The sequence below is a fragment of the Mustela lutreola genome, chromosome 3 (assembly GCF_030435805.1).
Source record: "Mustela lutreola isolate mMusLut2 chromosome 3, mMusLut2.pri, whole genome shotgun sequence".
Lineage (NCBI taxonomy): Eukaryota > Metazoa > Chordata > Mammalia > Carnivora > Mustelidae > Mustela > Mustela lutreola.
The window spans coordinates 169,960,883-169,979,464 of record NC_081292.1 but is presented as its reverse complement, the minus strand read 5'-3'; the positions used below and the strand labels follow the sequence as shown (position 1 = coordinate 169,979,464).

Below are 18,582 nucleotides of genomic sequence, written 5' to 3'. Positions count from 1 at the left end.
CAGGCAGAGAGAGAGAGGAGGAAGCAGGCTCCCCACCGAGTAGAGAGCCCGATGCGGGGCTCGATTCCAGGACCCTGGGATCATGACCCGAGCCGAAGGCAGAGGCTTTAACCCACTGAGCCACCCAGGCGCCCCTCTTTCACATTTTTTATCTAATTTCTCCATGCTCAACATTGGCCAATTCCTTCTCTGCTTTGTGATTCTTTCTCTGGCTGTATTTAATCTACTCGTAACCCATCTATTGAGTTTCTTGTTTTATCAGTTATAACTTGTATAATTTGATTATTAAAAGATATTCCTAGAAATTTGTCTTGTCCCCTGTTTATGGTCATTCATAGTATTTCATTTCTTCAAATAAAAACAGTTACGTCATTGTCTGTATATGGTAATTGCAATTATTGAAGTACTCGAGGGAACTCACTCTATTGTTTGTTATTTGCTGCTTTTCCTTGTCGTGACTTATTTCTTTGCATGTTTTAGAAGTAATATTGAATTTATATTCACCAGGATGTTATCCAGGGCAATCCTGAGGATATACATCAATGCTGATTTTGTCTGTTGAGGGTTTGCTTCTGCATGGAGCCTGGGGTTCAGGGTCTTGTTCATCTCCCTCTGAGTTCCAGGCTTCCTGAAACTCTTCCTGGTCTGCCTCCCTCCTCTCATCTAGCACAATGAGTCTCACTGACAAGAAGCTGAGAACATGGGGATAAAAGCCAGTTGGTCTTTGAAAAACTTTGTCCCAGAGAGTTCAGTGGTTATCAGTGGCTTTCCCAAGACTCTGCTGGCATTGGTGCTCAGGTGACTTTGAGTCTTAGCTAAGACAGCATAGTGAGTGAACTGCTGTTTTCCTAAGAAAGCCGCATTCCCAGCATGAGACTGAGGGGAAGGAAGAACAAAAGAACAAAGCCACACATATGATGCAACAACACACAGGAACATTCTTTATCTCTGATGGCATATTAATGGCATGACTCACAAATGACTCTTTACAAGCAACTTTACTTAAAAAAACCAATATCCATTGGAGAGCTTCAGAAGTTTCAAGTGACCATTAAAAATTAAAAAAAAAAAAAAAAAAAAAAAGCTGTTAAACCTAATGTTATCTAATCACTCAAGAAGATCTCAAAAATTTATTAGCAATCATTTCAATCCAGGAGACAATAGGATATGCAATTAATATTTAAATCTAATCGCGTTAGATCTAACAATACAATGAGAGATGTAATTTCTGTTTGTGCTGAGTGGCTTGAGAAAAAAGATGCTTTTTGTTTCTATTTGAGAAATGAACACAGTAGAGATGAGAAAATTTAATGACAACCTGAATTTTGTTGCTGTTAAAATCAAGTCCAATAGGGGCGCCTGGGTGGCTCAGTGGGTTGGGCCGCTGCCTTCGGCTCAGGTCATGATCTCAGGGTCCTGGGATCGAGTCCCGCATCGGGCTCTCTGCTCGGCGGGGAGCCTGCTTCCTTCTCTCTCTCTCTGCCTGCCTCTCAGTGTACTTGTAATTTCTCTCTGTCAAATAAATAAATAAAATCTTTAAAAAAAAAATCAAGTCCAATACATCATACTGGAAAATCAAATCCATATTGGCTGATGGAAACCCATATTCTGATCTCAGCTCTGCCACAGGATTTCTATGTGACTCTGAAAAGTCACTTCTGCCTCCTGGATCTGGGTTTGCTCAAATATAAAGAGTTTCTCTCAAGGGTTTCTCCTGGCCCTGGAATTGCAAGATTTTTGTGATAAATATATATTGGTTTTTGCAGTATCAGGAGCACTGAAGATGGGCCCCAAACTAAAATTTTTATCTGACAAAATCCAGACTTTGAAAGATACCATGAATGCTTTGTTTAAAGTTATCAGCTAGTTGTTAACCAAGTCACAGAGGTTGAAGCTATTTTGTTAGTAAGAAAGAAGGAAAGCGCAGGGTGGGGGGATGGGGAAGAAGTAGTGAAGGGAAGAACAAGGAGCAGCCTTATAAAGCTGATTTTCAGATGGCATAGTAAGAGGGGAAGGAACTCAGCTCTTTTTGGCAGGTGTTGATACACATCTTAAGTGTGCAGAAATCCCAGTATTTAGACAATAAGTTCCCTCTTGTGTTTAGTGATGTCTATAATGCACACTTCTTCAATTTCTATGAGAACACAGTTTTAAAAATCTCCATGAGGTTATATTTAAGGGCAAGATACACAGTGCTTTTCAGGTAGGTGATTTTAGACCACATTAGATGCAGTCTAAAATACTGTATGGGGATATAGCATTTCAGAATTTTTTTGAGGCACTTTGATCTATGGAAACGAGGGAAGAAAAAGAAGAAATGGTTGGGGAATTTTCTAAAATAAATTTTAGTTTCAAAAAAAATGTTTTTAGTTTCTTAGAAACTTCCTGTAGGAAGTATTCTTAAATTGTTCTGGATAAGAATTATGGAAGGGGTTTGCTTCCCTTCACTAAGACAACAGTCTTCTGAAAGTATCCTTCATCCAGAGGACAGAGAATGTAAGAGGCAAAGAAGACAGTGTTATAGGGGAATCCTACAAGGACATTTGTCCAGAGATGTACAGTTCTTTCCAGCTAGGTATTCACATCTCTATGTGCTATACTTCCCGTCTTCCACTTTTCTTACAAGTTACCTTCAGCCTCCCCAAACTCTTAAGACAAGTTTTCCCCAGTATCCAAAAGTACAGTGTTCTATAAAAATTTTCATACGGTGAAAGAGAATACAGCAAAGAAGCAACTGGCATTAACTTACATGGGAAAAGTTTTGAGCATTCCAAGACCCCCCAAATCACCTCTTTTAGGCTGTTCTGATACCTTAGGGTATATCCTGTTAATGGATGCACAAAATAAATTGAGATAAAGCACAGATGCTCAGATACAGCTCAAGACTCTGGCAGCTGAAAGTGGTTTCCAGGGAAGGAGCTGGACGGCGCTCCTCTCACCAGTCAGGGTGCATGCTACCTTTATAACTGTTCGCTGCAAACCACTGCTGAATTCTTCATTATTGCTGATTTTCACCTTTTTTCATAAAATCAAAAATCCTCTTGAATTTCCTTCAGTTAATGAAAACAGGTACTAGCATTAGGTCTTTTGTAAAAATGAAGTGGTGTCACATGAACTTTCCAAAAGCTGGGATACCCATATTCATTTTACTCAAATCTCGGTCCTTCCTACCAATGACTGATCCGTGAGAAGTCTGTATCCTGTTTCCTTCCACCTGTGACCATAGTCCTCCCTAAACTTCTGGTCTTTGGCAGAGCAGCTCTCCAGGACGCAACACTCTGGCTCTCTTGGACATCTTGTTCTTTTCCATCCAGCTCTATCTCCTGACTGTGGAACCAATAAACTTCTCCTCTATGGTGCCAAGTCCTTGGTCCACTATTCCAAACAACTCCAGCCTCTCTGTTGCCTCTGAGGGATTTCTCCATTCCACCCTGGGGTGCTAGCTGTTCCATTTGTTTTCCACCAGGACGGAAGGCTTCTGGTGCTTGCTGTCCTTCCTGGGACCATAGCAAGAAAGCACTTTTACAAGTGCAAACAACGGCACACACTGGAGGGTCCGTGTGGTGGTGATGACTGGAGGGAATCGGTTTACTGCTGAACAGATTCAACCTTCAAACATTTACACAGGCCCTTGCTTGACTTGGGAAGATGAGGTCCCACAGTCCTGCTGTCCAGTTTGCCCCTGGAAACTACCTTGCCTCTGTCGGCATGATTGGAAACAAGAGATGCTACCATAATGTAAAATGTAAAGACCGATAACAGCACTTCCATTCATTAAGCGTCCCCCTCCCTTTTTTTAAACTGATGAATCATCCATCAACTATTTAGAGGAGAGGACCCAGCCTTGGCAGGTAAAAGGCATTCAACAAGAAGACACATTTCTAAACGCCAGGAAGAGAGAGTGAATCACAGACTAGAGCCCTGAGTCTGGTCTGTCCTGGAAGCTTTACAAGCATGTTTTGATTTCCCAATTCACTTCAGACTGCTTCTCTTAGTCCCTATTGGGCTAACCCAACTCTAAGTGCTCAGGTTGATTGTTCTGATGCAAAAGATGACCTGATTTCAGATCCACGAGCCCACCAAGCTTAACCCTGAACACCGTCCATTCTGAGGCTCATTCACAGTAAAATACACTTGAGATGGGAAAAAAATTTATGTAGAAACACATTACAGTATGGATTAGGATCACTGGCTACCTTTAATCAACTGGTTTCAGCATATGCCAAATCAATAGATTTCTAAATAAGTCACTTTCAAGACTTAAAAAAAACAAAAAGAGGGAAAAGGCAAGCTTATTGGATTACTTCAGTATCTGCTTCTGGCCAGGCTTCCTTGTCCTGGAAATGCTGTAGTTGAGGAGGTTTCTAGAAGGGCATGCAGGTGGGGAATGTGAGGACTATGAGATCACAGGATTTCCAGAAACAGGCAATTCGCGCATACAAATAGCTCACCACGGTGTGGACAGCCTCTTATGGGCAGCTGTGCCCTTTCAGTTAACTCTCCTTACCTCTGCCACAACATCTTTCCTTCTGATAAGGGTTCTCATCAGAAGATGGGTTCTTGGAAACCTTATTCATGAGGGTTCTCATCAGAATATGAGGGGTGAACACCTGTAACCACAGAACCAGTGGCAGAATCAACTAAGCACAAGTAGAAGAATTTTTGTCACATATTTGTCCATAGTTAAAGAAAACACACAGGGTATGATCCATTTTTGTTTGGAAAATGTAGGTAGGTGGATGATAGAAAATGCTATGCATCAAAGTCTTGCATGGTTAGCTCTTAGGTGGTGATTTATATATAATTTTTTTCAACTGATATGCATTTGCTAATATAGGTACAATGCAATCAAGACACAGTGTTCTCCTTCTCCTTCTTCTTTTTCTTAAGGAGAAAACTGCCAGAGAAGAGAATGACTCCTGGTCACCACTATTGGGTTTTGTGCCAAGGCACACTCAATTCCCAAGCAACTGGCTGAATGTCTTGAACCCCTGCAGGTCCTTAAAGTTCCGGAATTGCAACACTGGCTCTTGGACAAATGTGACCTTAATTCCATCTGCAATAAGATCAGCCCTAGCCCCAGATCCGCCTCAAAACAGCAGAGGGGAAGCAGTAAGTGTCCAAGGGAATGGAGGAGGAAAGAGAGTGACACCAGAAGCCTTGGAAAAAGCAGAGAGGTGGGCTCCGTGTGAAAACTTTCCTTGGAATACTGTCCATATCACCAGCCAAGAATGAAGCTCTGAGTCGAGACTCATCCTGATCTGTTCCTCCCCTCGCTGTCTTCTTGGACCTGACCTTGGAACTCCCTCAGGACTCGAGCAGAATCTACAGTGATCTCTGGCAAGGTCCATCTGAACGCCCACCTGTCAATAGCTGATACTGGCCAAACACAGGACTTGCTCCAACAAGTTGACAGAAGAATCCTCAAGCCCATAGCAATTCAGCACTCTTCCAGAAGGAGAGATGGATAGGTTCTGGAAGACCCAGAGGGCCTGTCTTCCTTGGACATAACTTTTCTTCAGGAAGATGACAAAGAATAATCTTAGAGAAAATATCTGACTTATGTGCTCAAGATTCAAGTAACCATAACGCTTCATCAGTTGTAAGAAACCTCTTTTAAAAGTACTAACACACAAAACAGGGAATGATGGTGTGAAATGGGAAGCCGAAATGTGGAATGTGAAGCATGAGTGGTCACTGTGGAAAGTGAGTCTGGATGATATGTGACCTTGAAGTTGGTTTGATGAACTGCATGTGACAATTATAATCCTGTCACTTTACAGTAACGCATGGTACACAAATCCCTGCTTGCTTTTGAAAGGGAAGTATGTATGGAGGTCACTGCTGAGCAAGGTAACATCTCTTCAGTTTTTCTGAAATGGAGCCATCTCCTCCAAGCCCCCATCCCTGGATCAGTGGCTCTCCCAGGAAAGTGTAAAGTAGGACCTACCTGCTTGATCTAGAGGCTAGATCAAGAAACCATTTGGAATGAATGAAAGGAATATTGCTTTGTCACATTCCTTATTCATGAGCTTCACCCAGGTGAGATGCTAACTGCTTTCAACATCATTTTACCCTTGACTCTCATGTTACTGGTTTTTGAACACACATCCATGTTGGGGAAGGAGAGAAAAGGAAGAGGTGGCAGGACGTACAAACACATGTTGAGAGATTTGAAATGAACTTTTGACAAGATCTGTATTCTCAAGGAATGGCGGGGTCTGGGAAAGGAGACGTGTCTGGTCAATGCAGCTGGTAAAACAAGCCACAAGCACCTTTTCCCTCCCTTGGTTCTCTCTCAGCACTGGGTGACCAGGTCCTGCAGTGAAAAAAATCCCACTATTTTTTCTCATCTTATTCCCGGCAGACAAGCATGTGAAAATAGATGTGTCTCGGTCACATTCACGATTTCCAGGGTGGCTGCCAAGTAACCAGCAGGACCACATGTGGGAACTGACATGGTAAGCGTGCACCTGCTATTTTCCCATTAACATTTTCCCATGTGGGAGCTACAATTCTGCCAGCGTGTTGGAAGATTTTATCTGTTTATATTTTAATGCATGAATTCCACTTTTTTGTTGTGGAAAAAAAAAACCCACCATAGATAAGTCCTCTTGATATTGTCTTGGTATTCTCTTGAATATGCATCCACTTTAGGACTATACAATGGTCAACTCAGAAACTTGCTTTGGCCCTACAGTTCAAGTCTGTTCTGATCACTCTCCACCAGAATGAACACCAGCCTTGACCAACCCAATGATCATCCTCTCATCCAGCCATTGGTATTTGAATCAATAAAACCATGGAAGGGTGTGCTATTCATATCCCCATTTTACAGATGAGAAAACTGAAGTCCAGCAAGGTTAGGTGACTTGTCCAGGGTTTTGCAGCCCATAAGTGGTGTGGTCAGGGATAGAGCGCAGGCAGTTTGTCCCAAGGTTCCCTCTGTTAACACTCTGCCTTGCTGAGATTGGAGCCTATATGCATAAGTCACTCAGGGGTAGAGTGTTTAACAAGAGCAAAGAAACAAACAGAACGGGATGCCCAGTTAAATTTGAATCTCACAGACAGCAAATGTTTTGCTATAAGCATGTCCTATGGAATATCTGAGACATGCTTTTACTTAAAAATTCTTGTTTTTAATCTGAAATTCAAATTTAATTGGATGTCTTGTATTTTCTCTGGCTATCCTAGCCAAGAGAAACATTGGTCATGGATTGAGAGAGCCATCTTTGGAGAGCCAGAATCCTGGGGCTTAGGGCAACCTAGGGTGGAAGGTGGGCGTCAGCGAAGACAAACTGGTCAGTGGAGGTAGCCTGGAGCTTCACTTCATCCCTGCCCCAGGCTGACTCCCTAAAGAGATCTGCAGAGCTCCATGGAAAGTGTTCATGCCAATGACACACATGTGGGAGCATGCACACTCACACATGTATGACTAGCATGCTCACACACACATTCTTGCACACTCAAACACATGGCTGCACATGCACCTTCACAACACACACAGTCTCACATGCATACTCATGCCTGTGCACACATGTGTATACACACACACATACACCTGCCTGGGACACCAACCTATCAGGAGGGAGTCCATGCCAGTGGAGTTTCAGAGCTTCTGCTGGACAGATGGGAAGCAAAGTCAAGTCAGGGGGCTTCAGAGAACCCCAGCTAGAATCCATCTCCCAGGAGTCCATGGTTTTAAACTGAAGGGCTGGAAGGTATTATCAGAGCCCCCTATAGTTCCTTAACAGGCGTGTGCATGTATCTCTGGCCATGAAGCTTTTCTCAAAGATCAGTGTGTTCTGTCTGGTCCTGTTCAACAACATGGTATTTTCAGAAACTCCTCCATGGATTCTGTGATGGGACTAATTTTTAATTTTATTTTGAAATGAAGATACATAGTGTTTCTATTTTATGATTTTAGAGGTGCATGTACGTGTGGACAGATAGAGAGATACGAAACATGCTTACTTCAAAAATATTTCATGGGACTTCAGGTTATGGCTCTTTAAGGGAGAAGCAGGGTCTGCTGTCTTGCTCAGAAAACCAATAAGTGTATGACCCACTAGATTGTAAGCTCCTCAACGCAAGGACAGGATTCTGTCCTCTAATGCCCAATGCAGAGCCTTATATTTATTGTTCCATTAGTTCATTTGTAAAATCTGATTAAACAAATACTGTTTGGTCAAAATGATAAGCCCCGCAGCAGTCAACAGTACTCCTCAGCCCAGGAACTAGATGAACAACTATAATACATAATTGAATTCAAAGTTGATTTTTGCCGTTTCCTAAACAGATGAGGTTTCATTGTTTATTGTTGTCAATGGAAATAATCGAGATACCCTGGCAAAACAAAAGAGGGCACAGATGGCATTGTCCTTTACCACGCAAGAGGAGCCTGTTGTACACGCTCACTGTATGCCAGTTGCACCTGTCTGGGATTTTGGTGGAGAAACAAGACATTTATTAAAACATTAAAATAAATATCAACAGAGAAATCATTTATCTTTACAGTAAAGATTTGTTTTAGAGCGCAATCAGGATTTTGAGTTTGTTCAGAGCTCAGTAGAAATATATTCGAGGCCAAAATATATCTTTCTGGAACCTTCAAGAATCTACAGAGTGAAAGAAAGATTAAGATACAAGTATCAGGCAGCTCCAAAATCAAAGTGATTTTGATATATTCAGCGTTTCTAGAATCTGTACAAATAAAAAAATACATATGTATACAATGTATATAAACCAAGATAGTCTTCATTGCTAAATGTTAACACTTTTTGTAAGAAAGCATTGCATTTAATCAGCTCAGCAACTAATGATACTTCAATGCAAATTTGCTAGAAGAAAGAAGTCAGAGTCACTAATTCAAATTATAAGGAGAGATACAAATCATATTTGTGGTACTGAATGCTGCTAGAATAACCCAGCCCAGTTACCCCAGCATAGTCAAAGTGGAAACTGGGTAGCCAAGGTTCATTGCAGAATACAACCAGGGGTGGTCTTGACAGAACCAATCAGAAACACCTCTCTAAGCCACGCCATTTGGACAGACACCTGAGAAGCCTGTGAAGTTTCTTACTGAAGTGTGGAAATTCTAGAAGCAAAGCAAATGTCCCTGTTATTAAGTCCATCAACCACGAACCTGTTATTACTTCAACCAGGTCAGGTTGAAGAAGAGAAATGTTAGTCTAAGTGCTGACATTTATTCCTAACCTGGTCAAACTGTGGTTGGATGCTGCTGGGCTTTTGTTATGTTGGGCTAACGACTTCAGGTTAGGTACAGGTGTGTGTGTGTGGCATATGTGAGTATATAGGAGATATATATATACACACACACACACATATATAATAACTATATAGAAAAATATATGTATATGATATGCATATATATGTGTGTGTATATATACATATATATGTATATATATACAATCTTTTTAAAAAATGCATCTTTAAAAATCATCCCTAAGTTGAACTAAGAAACACAGAGTGAGCATATAAGCTAATGGGGTTTAGAGAAATAAGGGCACTTGTCCAGGGCAGGGGTGCAGGGCACAGCTAGCCCCTGCTGGGTAAAAGCTGGGGACTGAGGAATCCTGTAGCTCATGGAGGTGGGAGGTGGCCAGGACAGTGAGGCATGGCTGGGCATGGCTTCCAGTTTGCATTCCTTCAAGAGGAGAGTGATCCACTCCCATGTGACTTGGTTTGCTGTTCCCTCCAGGTCAAAGTTTCCTGAATAAGTGTCACTCTGTTGAGTCCTGGTCATGCCCTGGCCTCTCAAGAGACTGTGGGTCTCTCCATGACATGGGGGTGAGGGTTTGCCTGCCTGTCTGGAGCTGGCCACCCTCATGGATTCCTTTGTGGAAGGAACTGTCAAATTTTGACTATCAAAATCATGGCGATCTTGCTGTGTCACCCTTGCATTTAATAGAAAGTCACTGAAAACTGCTGAAACATAAATGAGAAGTCACTTCTCTCAGGTCACCATGCAGGTGACTTAAAGCACCTGTTGACAGATACCTAGGGATGGATACAGACTCTGCACCCAGTGGGACCTGGGTTCAAATCTCTACTCCTCTGCTTATAGGTGGGAAAACCTGGAAATCCTGGTTCCATTGAAGGTAAAGATGCAAATGACAGCAAAACCAGCACTGGAGGGTTTGTGAGATTCAAATGACAGAACCCAGTGTAGAGTGTGTAACACTGGGTCTGACACGTGAAAAGCATCGCCATCATCATGGAGTGAGTATGTGGTGACTCAGAGTAGAAGAGGCCACAGAAAAGGATCCATTAACTTCCTGAGCTTAGGGCAATTCAGTATGAATTTTGAAATGTCAGACATCACAATGAATACCTACTGGGCTCCTACCACAGCCCAACAAGATTCAAGGGTTAGGGCAAGAGAGTTGGTGTCCTGCCTTTGGAAGCTTACATAATAATACAAGAAAGAAACAAAGGAAGGAAGGAAGGAAGGAAGGAAGGAAGGAAGGAAGGAAGGAAGGAAGGAAGGAAGGAAGGAAACTTAATACAGGTGAAGGTTCAAAACCTCAGGCATTATGTCTGGAATGATTTTTGCAAATCTTCTCTAGTGACCACAGAACTTAGCTCTGGTCTTGTCAGAAACCACCAGCTTGTGTCCTTATACGGAATTCCTCACCGTCGGGGCTGGAGGTGTGGAGGCAGCACCCCTAGACCCTGCCCAGAGGGATGGAAGGCCAGGAAGGATCCAGCCTGTGTTTGAGGAACAGTCTACCTCCAGCCAGAGCTGTCTCTCAGCAATCCCCACTGCCAGTGAAGAGGGTGGAGGTGAGGCTGCCTCCCCATGGGGAAGCGTGTCAGTTCTGAGCCAGCATTTCTGACATTTTTTCAGGGCCTGCAAAGGCATACTACTCTCTCAAAGCGGAGGGATTAGAAAGGCAGTTTTCACCCTGGCTTGCTCTGGCACGTTTTAAGGAGCACGTGTGGGATCCGTCTCCTGACAAGGAGGTTGCTGGCACTGGCTGAGCACCATTGGTAAGGAAAGGTCTGGGAGTCACAGATAGGAAACCGAGGGGAGGCAGAGGGCAGGGGCTGGGGAAATATCGAGCATGGACAGCAAAAGGCAGAGGGTACACGTTCTTTCTTCAGGTGATTTTCCAACAACATGGAACAAGTTACTGAGCTGCTTTCCCTAGAGCTCTGGAAGCCCTGGGTCCTTTGACTGGGAGAATCCAAACGTGGAGCTTCAGATGGCAACACACATTTCAACGTGTCGTTTATAAATTGTCCCAGATAGCCTGGGTCTTTGAATCATGGCAAGAAGTGGTTACATGTTAGAAAAGCTGTAGTTCGCAGTAAAAGGAAGAGAGATTTTTGGCCAAAACTTCAGTCATTTCAAAGAAGAATCATTCATCCAGAATCGTCTTTACTAGCAGGGAGGGAAATGTGCCGAGGCAAGTCCTGGGCTGGAAACAGGAGCAAGCCGGCGTTGGACCTGTCCCATGCTTACCCGTCCCGGGAGCAAAGCACGTCCAACCCCTCAGCCCACACCCTCCCTGCCTGGAAACACTTGGGGACCAGGTAGAAGAGGATCTCAGAAAGCCACAGTCACAACAGGAGGATGGAGTCCTCATTACACGTGAGTTTTTGGAGAGTCCATTGATGGCGGCACCATACAAAGAGGCCCGTGCTTCTCGGCTGTTTGGGGCTGACACGGTGGGGAGGCATAGAGATAGGTGGAAAATGAAAGGGATAAGAAGGTAAGTTGGGCCTCTTAATCAGAATAAATATGAATTTGTTTGATCATTATTTACATCTTCTGCACATACCTCCTTGGGCTCTGTGTTGTGTTCTCTGGGGTGACTATGGCTAGGGCAGATGCAGGTCAAGGAATTCATCACATGGTTAAGAATGCATCTGTCTGGAATGCAAGTACTGGGAGCAGGTTTACTCAGGCCACTGCCACCAGGGGTAAAGACCCTCCTAGGAGGGGTGCCGCTGCCCTGGGGACTCTCAGCAACTTTCTCCCGGGGACTCTGGGTCTTCTCAGGTTCTCCTTGGGTGTTCAGAAAACTTGGTCCCTGGTCTCCAGCTTGAGGTCCACCACGAGCACGCTCCTGATGAGCTCTCTGGGATGTTCCTATGGTGGCTGTGCTCCCAATGCCCACAGAAGACATCTGCATAGAAGATGTCCATGACTTCCATCTGGGGCCTCTCCTACCTCCCCACCCCTTCTGGTAATTGGATCATTTTCTTTGGGAATCCGCTCCCTCCTCTATTGTAACCAGCTCATGGTAGTGGGACTGTCAATTTATATAGTCTTCATAACTCTGGCCACATTGATTACTCCGTGTGTGAGTGCAGGGGTCTTTGTCAAGCCAATCCCATCCCTACATGTACTGAAGTGTGCAGAAGGCAGTTCTCCTGGGGGGTCACTGAGCTGGGATCTCCACTATGTCCATATTACCTGAAGTATAAAGGAAAACCCATTGCAGGTGACATGAATGAGCCCAACACAGAGAAGGAGGAGAAGGGAGACAAAGTCACACTGAGGATATCATTTGTATGCTGGGATTCAGCTTTCTCAGAGACCAGCCCCACCTCTGGCCTTCCCAGATGTGTGAGCCATTAAATCCTCCTCTTCAGCTTTAGCTGATTCAACTTCACTTTCTTGCATTTGCTAACGTGGTCCTTGCTGCCACCAGATGGCCTGGATGTCCTCCCTGGAGCTGCCTAGTCTGCATGCACCCTTCAGGGCTGGTCCTCACCCATAAAGCCAGCTGTGATGCAGCTGGAAATGTTTCCATGGATTCTGATGCCCATATGCTTGGTGTCTTCAGACCCATTGTCATTGAACTTATGGTGGGCCCAGCTCTCTTCCGTGGAATGAATTCTTGCTAAGAGGCTCCATAGTCTCCCGGGCAGATAGATCCCTGGTAGCTTCTCCTCCTGTGCCCTGAAGACACACCCCGGCTTGCTGAAGGACAAGATGAGATGGATCAGGCTTAGGTTGGGAATCCTGGTGCAGAAGAAGCACTATGGCAGTCAGAGGAGGACAAGGAATGATTTCTGAGGGAGAGGAATGTGGTTGCCTCCTGCTTCATGGAGGACATGGCCTTTGCAATGAGTTTGAGGGAAAGATAGCATTCTCTCACTTAAGTCATGAGCAGAAGAAAGTGATGATATACTATAGCAACCTGGACAAGGAGCACTGTGAAAAATATGGAAGTGCCTGATTACTGCTATGATGTGAAAGGCTTAGCATGCCATTTGGACAGTTGGGGGGTCTTGTGTGGACAATGGGAGCCATCAAAGATTTTAGGGGAGGGTGAAATTACCAGAGGGAATAGGGGAGGGCGAAGTTATCAGAACTCTGTCTCAAGAAGGCTCACAGGCTTTGGCTACAACTTGACCTGGGTCAGCTTCTGGTCAGACCCTTTACCTTGCCTTGCTGGATCATTCGTCCCAAGCAAGCCAGCTCAGTCCAAGCCCAAGTCCAAGGAGCAGCCCACTAAGAGGGAAGGCTTACACAATGGGACTCGTTGTCCAGTTTCTTCCTGTAAGGCCAGGTGGATCCAGGATATAGGGTCAGGTTTCACAGAGCAGTGAGGATGGGCTGAAGAGCTGGCATGTTTCTGGAGGCACCCAAAGCAACATGGCTACGGGGAATGCTGGCTTCAAAAGAGCCATCAGGCAGTGCTCAGTATTCCTTCTACTTGTTCTCCCCCAGGACCACACTTTATTGAAATCTCATTCCACTTCTGTATCATTGATATTCCCTCTACTGGCTCTTTCCAGTTAGAATTTGAATGTACTTAGTTCTCTCTACTCTCAAATAAATTCCTCTCCTAACTGCACACACCTCCCCATCTATTTCCTAGCACATTGTTTCCCTTGGCAGTCTTGAGAGGGCTGTCTACATCCTCTGTCTCCACTTCCTCACCACCCATTTGTTCCTCAGCTCTTACAAGGTAGCTTTCCATTACCGCTACCCCTTATATAACCAAAATGCCAGCTACATCCCTTCACAGATTTTTTACAACATTTTCATTGCATGCATTAGCTAGTCTATAAAATCAACAGCAAAAGCTTGCTTTAGGAGTTCAGGATACAGGACATCCTCATCAAGGATGCTGCTGACAAGCAAGAACACAACTGGCAGCTTACCTCCTAAGTCCTGGGGATAAATTATAAGTCATGGCCACCACTGTTCTCTTCAATTCCTACTTTTGCTTACTTATCAAGTGACATGTCTCTTGCTTTGGAATTAATCTTTTTGGCATGATGACTACCTCTTCATATTTCAGAAAGTTAACTTGGATCCTTATTGTAGGGCAAGCCTACATGTTCCCAGCATACAACACTATTCTTACCCATGGCTTCTTCATTGAAGCTCCAGTGGATAGTGGTGGAGGTTTGATATGGGGTGAAGGAGACTTTTCCAGTTTGACACTCTGGAAGCTTCTGATATGTTTTGAAGAATGTTAGAGGTGGGGTTTGCCTCCACCTGTTCCTCTGCCACCACTTCAGGAACTAGGGCTGACTGTGGAATCTTGGACATCCTGCACCGAAGACTTAGCTCTGTCCTTTCTCTCTCCTCCTTCATGTCCCCCAAAATGAGATGGCCCTCTTTCTATTTAAGGCCATTGTCTCCACCTGTGTTTTGGACCACACTCTCTCTGGAAAGATGCTCCATAGGAGGGGTGATTGCACAATGTATTATCCAAATTGGGACACTTTGGGAAGTGAAATATGGTCTTTGGGAAAATCAATTGGATGCTGTGACAACGGGTGCATGTGAGGACTGTCCCAGGAAACTGGGATGTGGCCATCCTGCAAGAAGGGATCTCTTTCCTTTTTGGTGCCTACAGTCTGATTTCTGAATAGGCTCTTTTTCCTTCAATAGGTAAGTGTGGCCAGACTGCTCTCACCTTTGTGCCTCTGTTCTCTCTCCCAACTGTTTCTCTTCCTCTTCTCATCCAAACTTATTGACCCCCTTTCAATGTCTCATTTCTTCATCTACTATTCACTCTACAATCCAGTGCAACTTGTTTTCTGCTTCTACTGCTCCTTAAAACTGTATTTACTAAGATTACAAATCACATTCTAATTGCTGAATAAAGCAAAAAGTCTTTTTTAGATTTTATTTATTTATTTGACAGACAGAGATCACAAGTAGGCAGAGAGGCAGGCAGAGAGAGAGAGAGAAGCAGGCTTCCTGCTGAGCAGAGAGCCCAATGTGGGGCTCGATCCCAGGACCCTGGGATCATGACCTGAGCAGAAGGCAGAGGCTTTAACCCACTGAGCCACCCAGGTGCCCCAGCAAAACATTTTTATCATTTTCTTACTGAGCTTGAGACTACTGCTCATTTCTTTCTTCTGTCCAGACACTCTCTTATCCTTGGCTCCTCTTTACATTAGCTGTCTCTGCATTCTCTGTGGCCCACAGTGACTGCTCTGTTAGGAAAGTAGGGATTTAGTTTTGCTTTCTCTTGCACAGAGAGTCACCTGTGTTAGCACTGTGTATTAAGCAATGAGTTTCTGACACACTTGTCATATATTTAGTTCTCAACTCTACTCGAATCCACAACAAAATTTGCTGTTTTCTATCACTGGTATTTTCATTCTTTTCTTAAATACGTTCTTATATTTGAAAAATCTTAGTACCTCCCCCCAAATACAAATGATCTACATTGTCTAACTACAATGCAAAAGAAAATCAAGAATTACCAAAAACTACCAACAATAAAAATACAAACAATTGGAGGGACCAAAAAAAAAAAAACAAAAAACCCGTCTTGCATCAAAGAGAAATCACAATTTCAGTGCAAATATTTAGAAATCAGAATATTACATAGGAAAATAGATGTAATTCAGCCAAAGTTGTTCCTAGAGATAAATTCATAGCATTCAACATGTTCTTTAACTTTAAAATGCATTAAAAACTACATATTCAACTCAAGAAGTGGGAAAGCCATAAAAACCAAACAGAAGAATCAGTAAGAAAGTAGAATAATTGGTGAATGAATCTATGTGGTGTTTCTTTGAAAAAATCAGTAAGATAGAAAAACCACTATTTAATATAACAAAGAATAAATGGAGGAGGAAGAGCTGGTGCTTGTTAAACTTTCTTGTCTTTCTTAAATTAACTATTATATAAAGTATTATCCAAGTCCTGCACAGTACTTCTTAATCAGGAGCACAACACTTATTTTAAAAAGATTGATTGATTCTTTTTTTTTTTAAATTATATCCCAGTACTGAGAATGTGCCTTGTGCACACAGTTGGATCCCAAATAAGGCGATTTCAGATGAAAGAGTACCTTCAATTGCTTTGCAGAGTGATAAATCTTGGCCACCTGAGCAATCATTGTAGTTAAGACTATAGGCTAGCTCATGCACGGAATGACAATGTAAAAACCAGTGAGGGGAAAATCCTGGAAAAACACGTGCATCTCTAAGAGAGAAGAATGAATAAATTACTCTAGAGTCAAATGGAAGAACACTACGAAACCATTAAAAATGAGGAAGATCGACATATACTGGTCTAGAAATATGTCCATGATGTTAAAAAAAGTAATTCTATTTGTACATATGCAAGCATCACACACACACACACACACACACACACACATGCACACATACACATCACGATTCTGTTTTATATAAATATGTCTGCTTAAGAATATAAATAGATCTGAATGAATTTAGGACGATTTTGGGAAGGCTACCCACCACCTGTGAAGAGTAGCTACATGCTACACAACAGATTGGAAGGGTGAAGCATTTTCTTCTTTCCATTTCTTACTGTCTATGACTCAATTTGAAAACAAGAAGAGGTACGATGAGTGATCTTCAAAATAAAAAGAGCAGAACAGAACAGAACAAGATGGAGATAGGTCAGGCTCCAAAAGAGGAACAGCTGCTAAACCACACGACAGCCACGTGGGCCACCAGACACTGCCTGTCCCTCAGAGGCACCTCAGAGGGATGCTAACAATCCCCCCTCCCCAGACTCTCAGGAATAAGGTTTGGCAACTACTACCCCCCACCCCCAACCTGGCCAGAGTTTGACAGACGATAGACCTTCCATGACAGCCAGGTCCACAGGGGTCTCAGCTTGTCATCAGGAGAGTGGCAGAAACCACTCACATGGGCAGCAGCATGTGGGAAGAGCCTGCCAAAAGACAGGGCTGTCCCCTCCCTGAGCTGGCAGTCCCTGCCCTCCCAGATCTCAGAGGTTCTTCTTTCCAGTTAAGTGTCCGCAAGAATGCTGGACCGGCAGCAGAAGCAGCCTATTGATCCCCAGTGAACATTAGCAGTTCTGTGCCCCAAACCACACGGGGACATGTCCTTTCCTTGGAGAAGTTCAGGAACCACGACAATTTAAAAAGAATCTTTTTTTCTCCTTTCCTTTCATGCCACGTCTTATCACATGAAAACCCTAGAGTTTTCAACACCAGAAGCTTCTTTCTTGGAATTATTTCTTCCCCTCAAATAATACCTTAAAATATCTCAGAGAAGCACAAAACAGAAAAATAAACCCACACACTCAGCAATTAAGCTTTTCCATCTCTTGTAGGAAACTGGAATAAAATGACATTTATAACGCCCCGTCTTCCCAAGCACAGCCCGCATGGGGGGTGGTTGAGGATGTTCATCACAGGGGTGAACACTTCGCTCCAGAAGGGATCAGACTTAAGGGCGGGCTTGCGAGCGGGGAACGTGGCAAGATGAGGGGTGGTGTCTGATCAGGTCGCCACTGCACCCCAGAGTTCTGGTGGACCTGCCATGACAACACCCTCCCATTAGAAGAGTGTTACTGTGCACAGTGGACGAGCAAGCAGGCTCCCAGCCTTAGCAGATGGCACTCTGAGTTCTAGATGGCACTTCACCACTTTCAAAATACAAGGGTAGGGGGTGCCTGGCTGGCAGTCGGTAGAGCGTGCCACTCTTGGTCTCAGAGTTGAGAGTTTGAGCCTCATGTTGGATGTGAAGCGTACATAAAAAAATATGACAGCATGAGTTCTTTATTTCATTCCCAATATGAGGCTGTAACATGGGCCAGGAAGGTGTCCTTATCTCAGAAATCCTAGCTTGCTTCCAGTTGCAGATCTAGGGGATGTTTGATTAAGCTTTCTTGGTAAGACTTATCGTGTCCAATTTGTCATATAATGTTTTGTTCGCTGTTTATCTCTCCCACCAGATGATGGAAGGCATCAGCAAGCACTTTATCTGCTTTGTCAAATGCCGTCTCCTCAGGGGTCCTCCAAATAGAACCTGGTATCTGGTAGCCAGTAATTAAAAATTGTAGCTACTTTTGTTGCCAGTCTCATTCGTTATCATCCTGGAGGAGGGCTTTCTGCAGAAAAGTCATGTGAGCAGAGATGGAAGACCAGGAGGAGGGAATAAGACCAAGGGGAACAGGTAGAGGCGTTTGGGCAGATAGACACACATGTGTAAAGGTCCTGGGGCAGGGAGGAACGTGGAAGAGAAAGGGGCCAGGAAAGGCAGTGGAGCTGAGATGGGGAGCATGGGGTCTGGGGAGGGGTTGGTTGGCCCTAGGACTTCTCATCACATATTCTCCCCTCAGCTGCTCTCCCA

The 18,582-nt window shown here is 43.8% G+C and overlaps 1 long non-coding RNA gene across 1 annotated transcript in view; it reads right to left on the bottom strand.

The window, feature by feature from the left end:
- The window catches only part of LOC131827309 (uncharacterized), a 38,250-nt gene extending 33,645 nt beyond the window's left edge, over positions 1 to 4,605 (bottom strand). The window contains exon 1 of the long non-coding RNA XR_009351973.1: positions 4,508 to 4,605. This is a non-coding gene — a long non-coding RNA (uncharacterized LOC131827309). The remainder of the gene's footprint in view (positions 1 to 4,507) is intronic.
- Between the last annotated feature and the right edge of the window lie 13,977 nt (positions 4,606 to 18,582).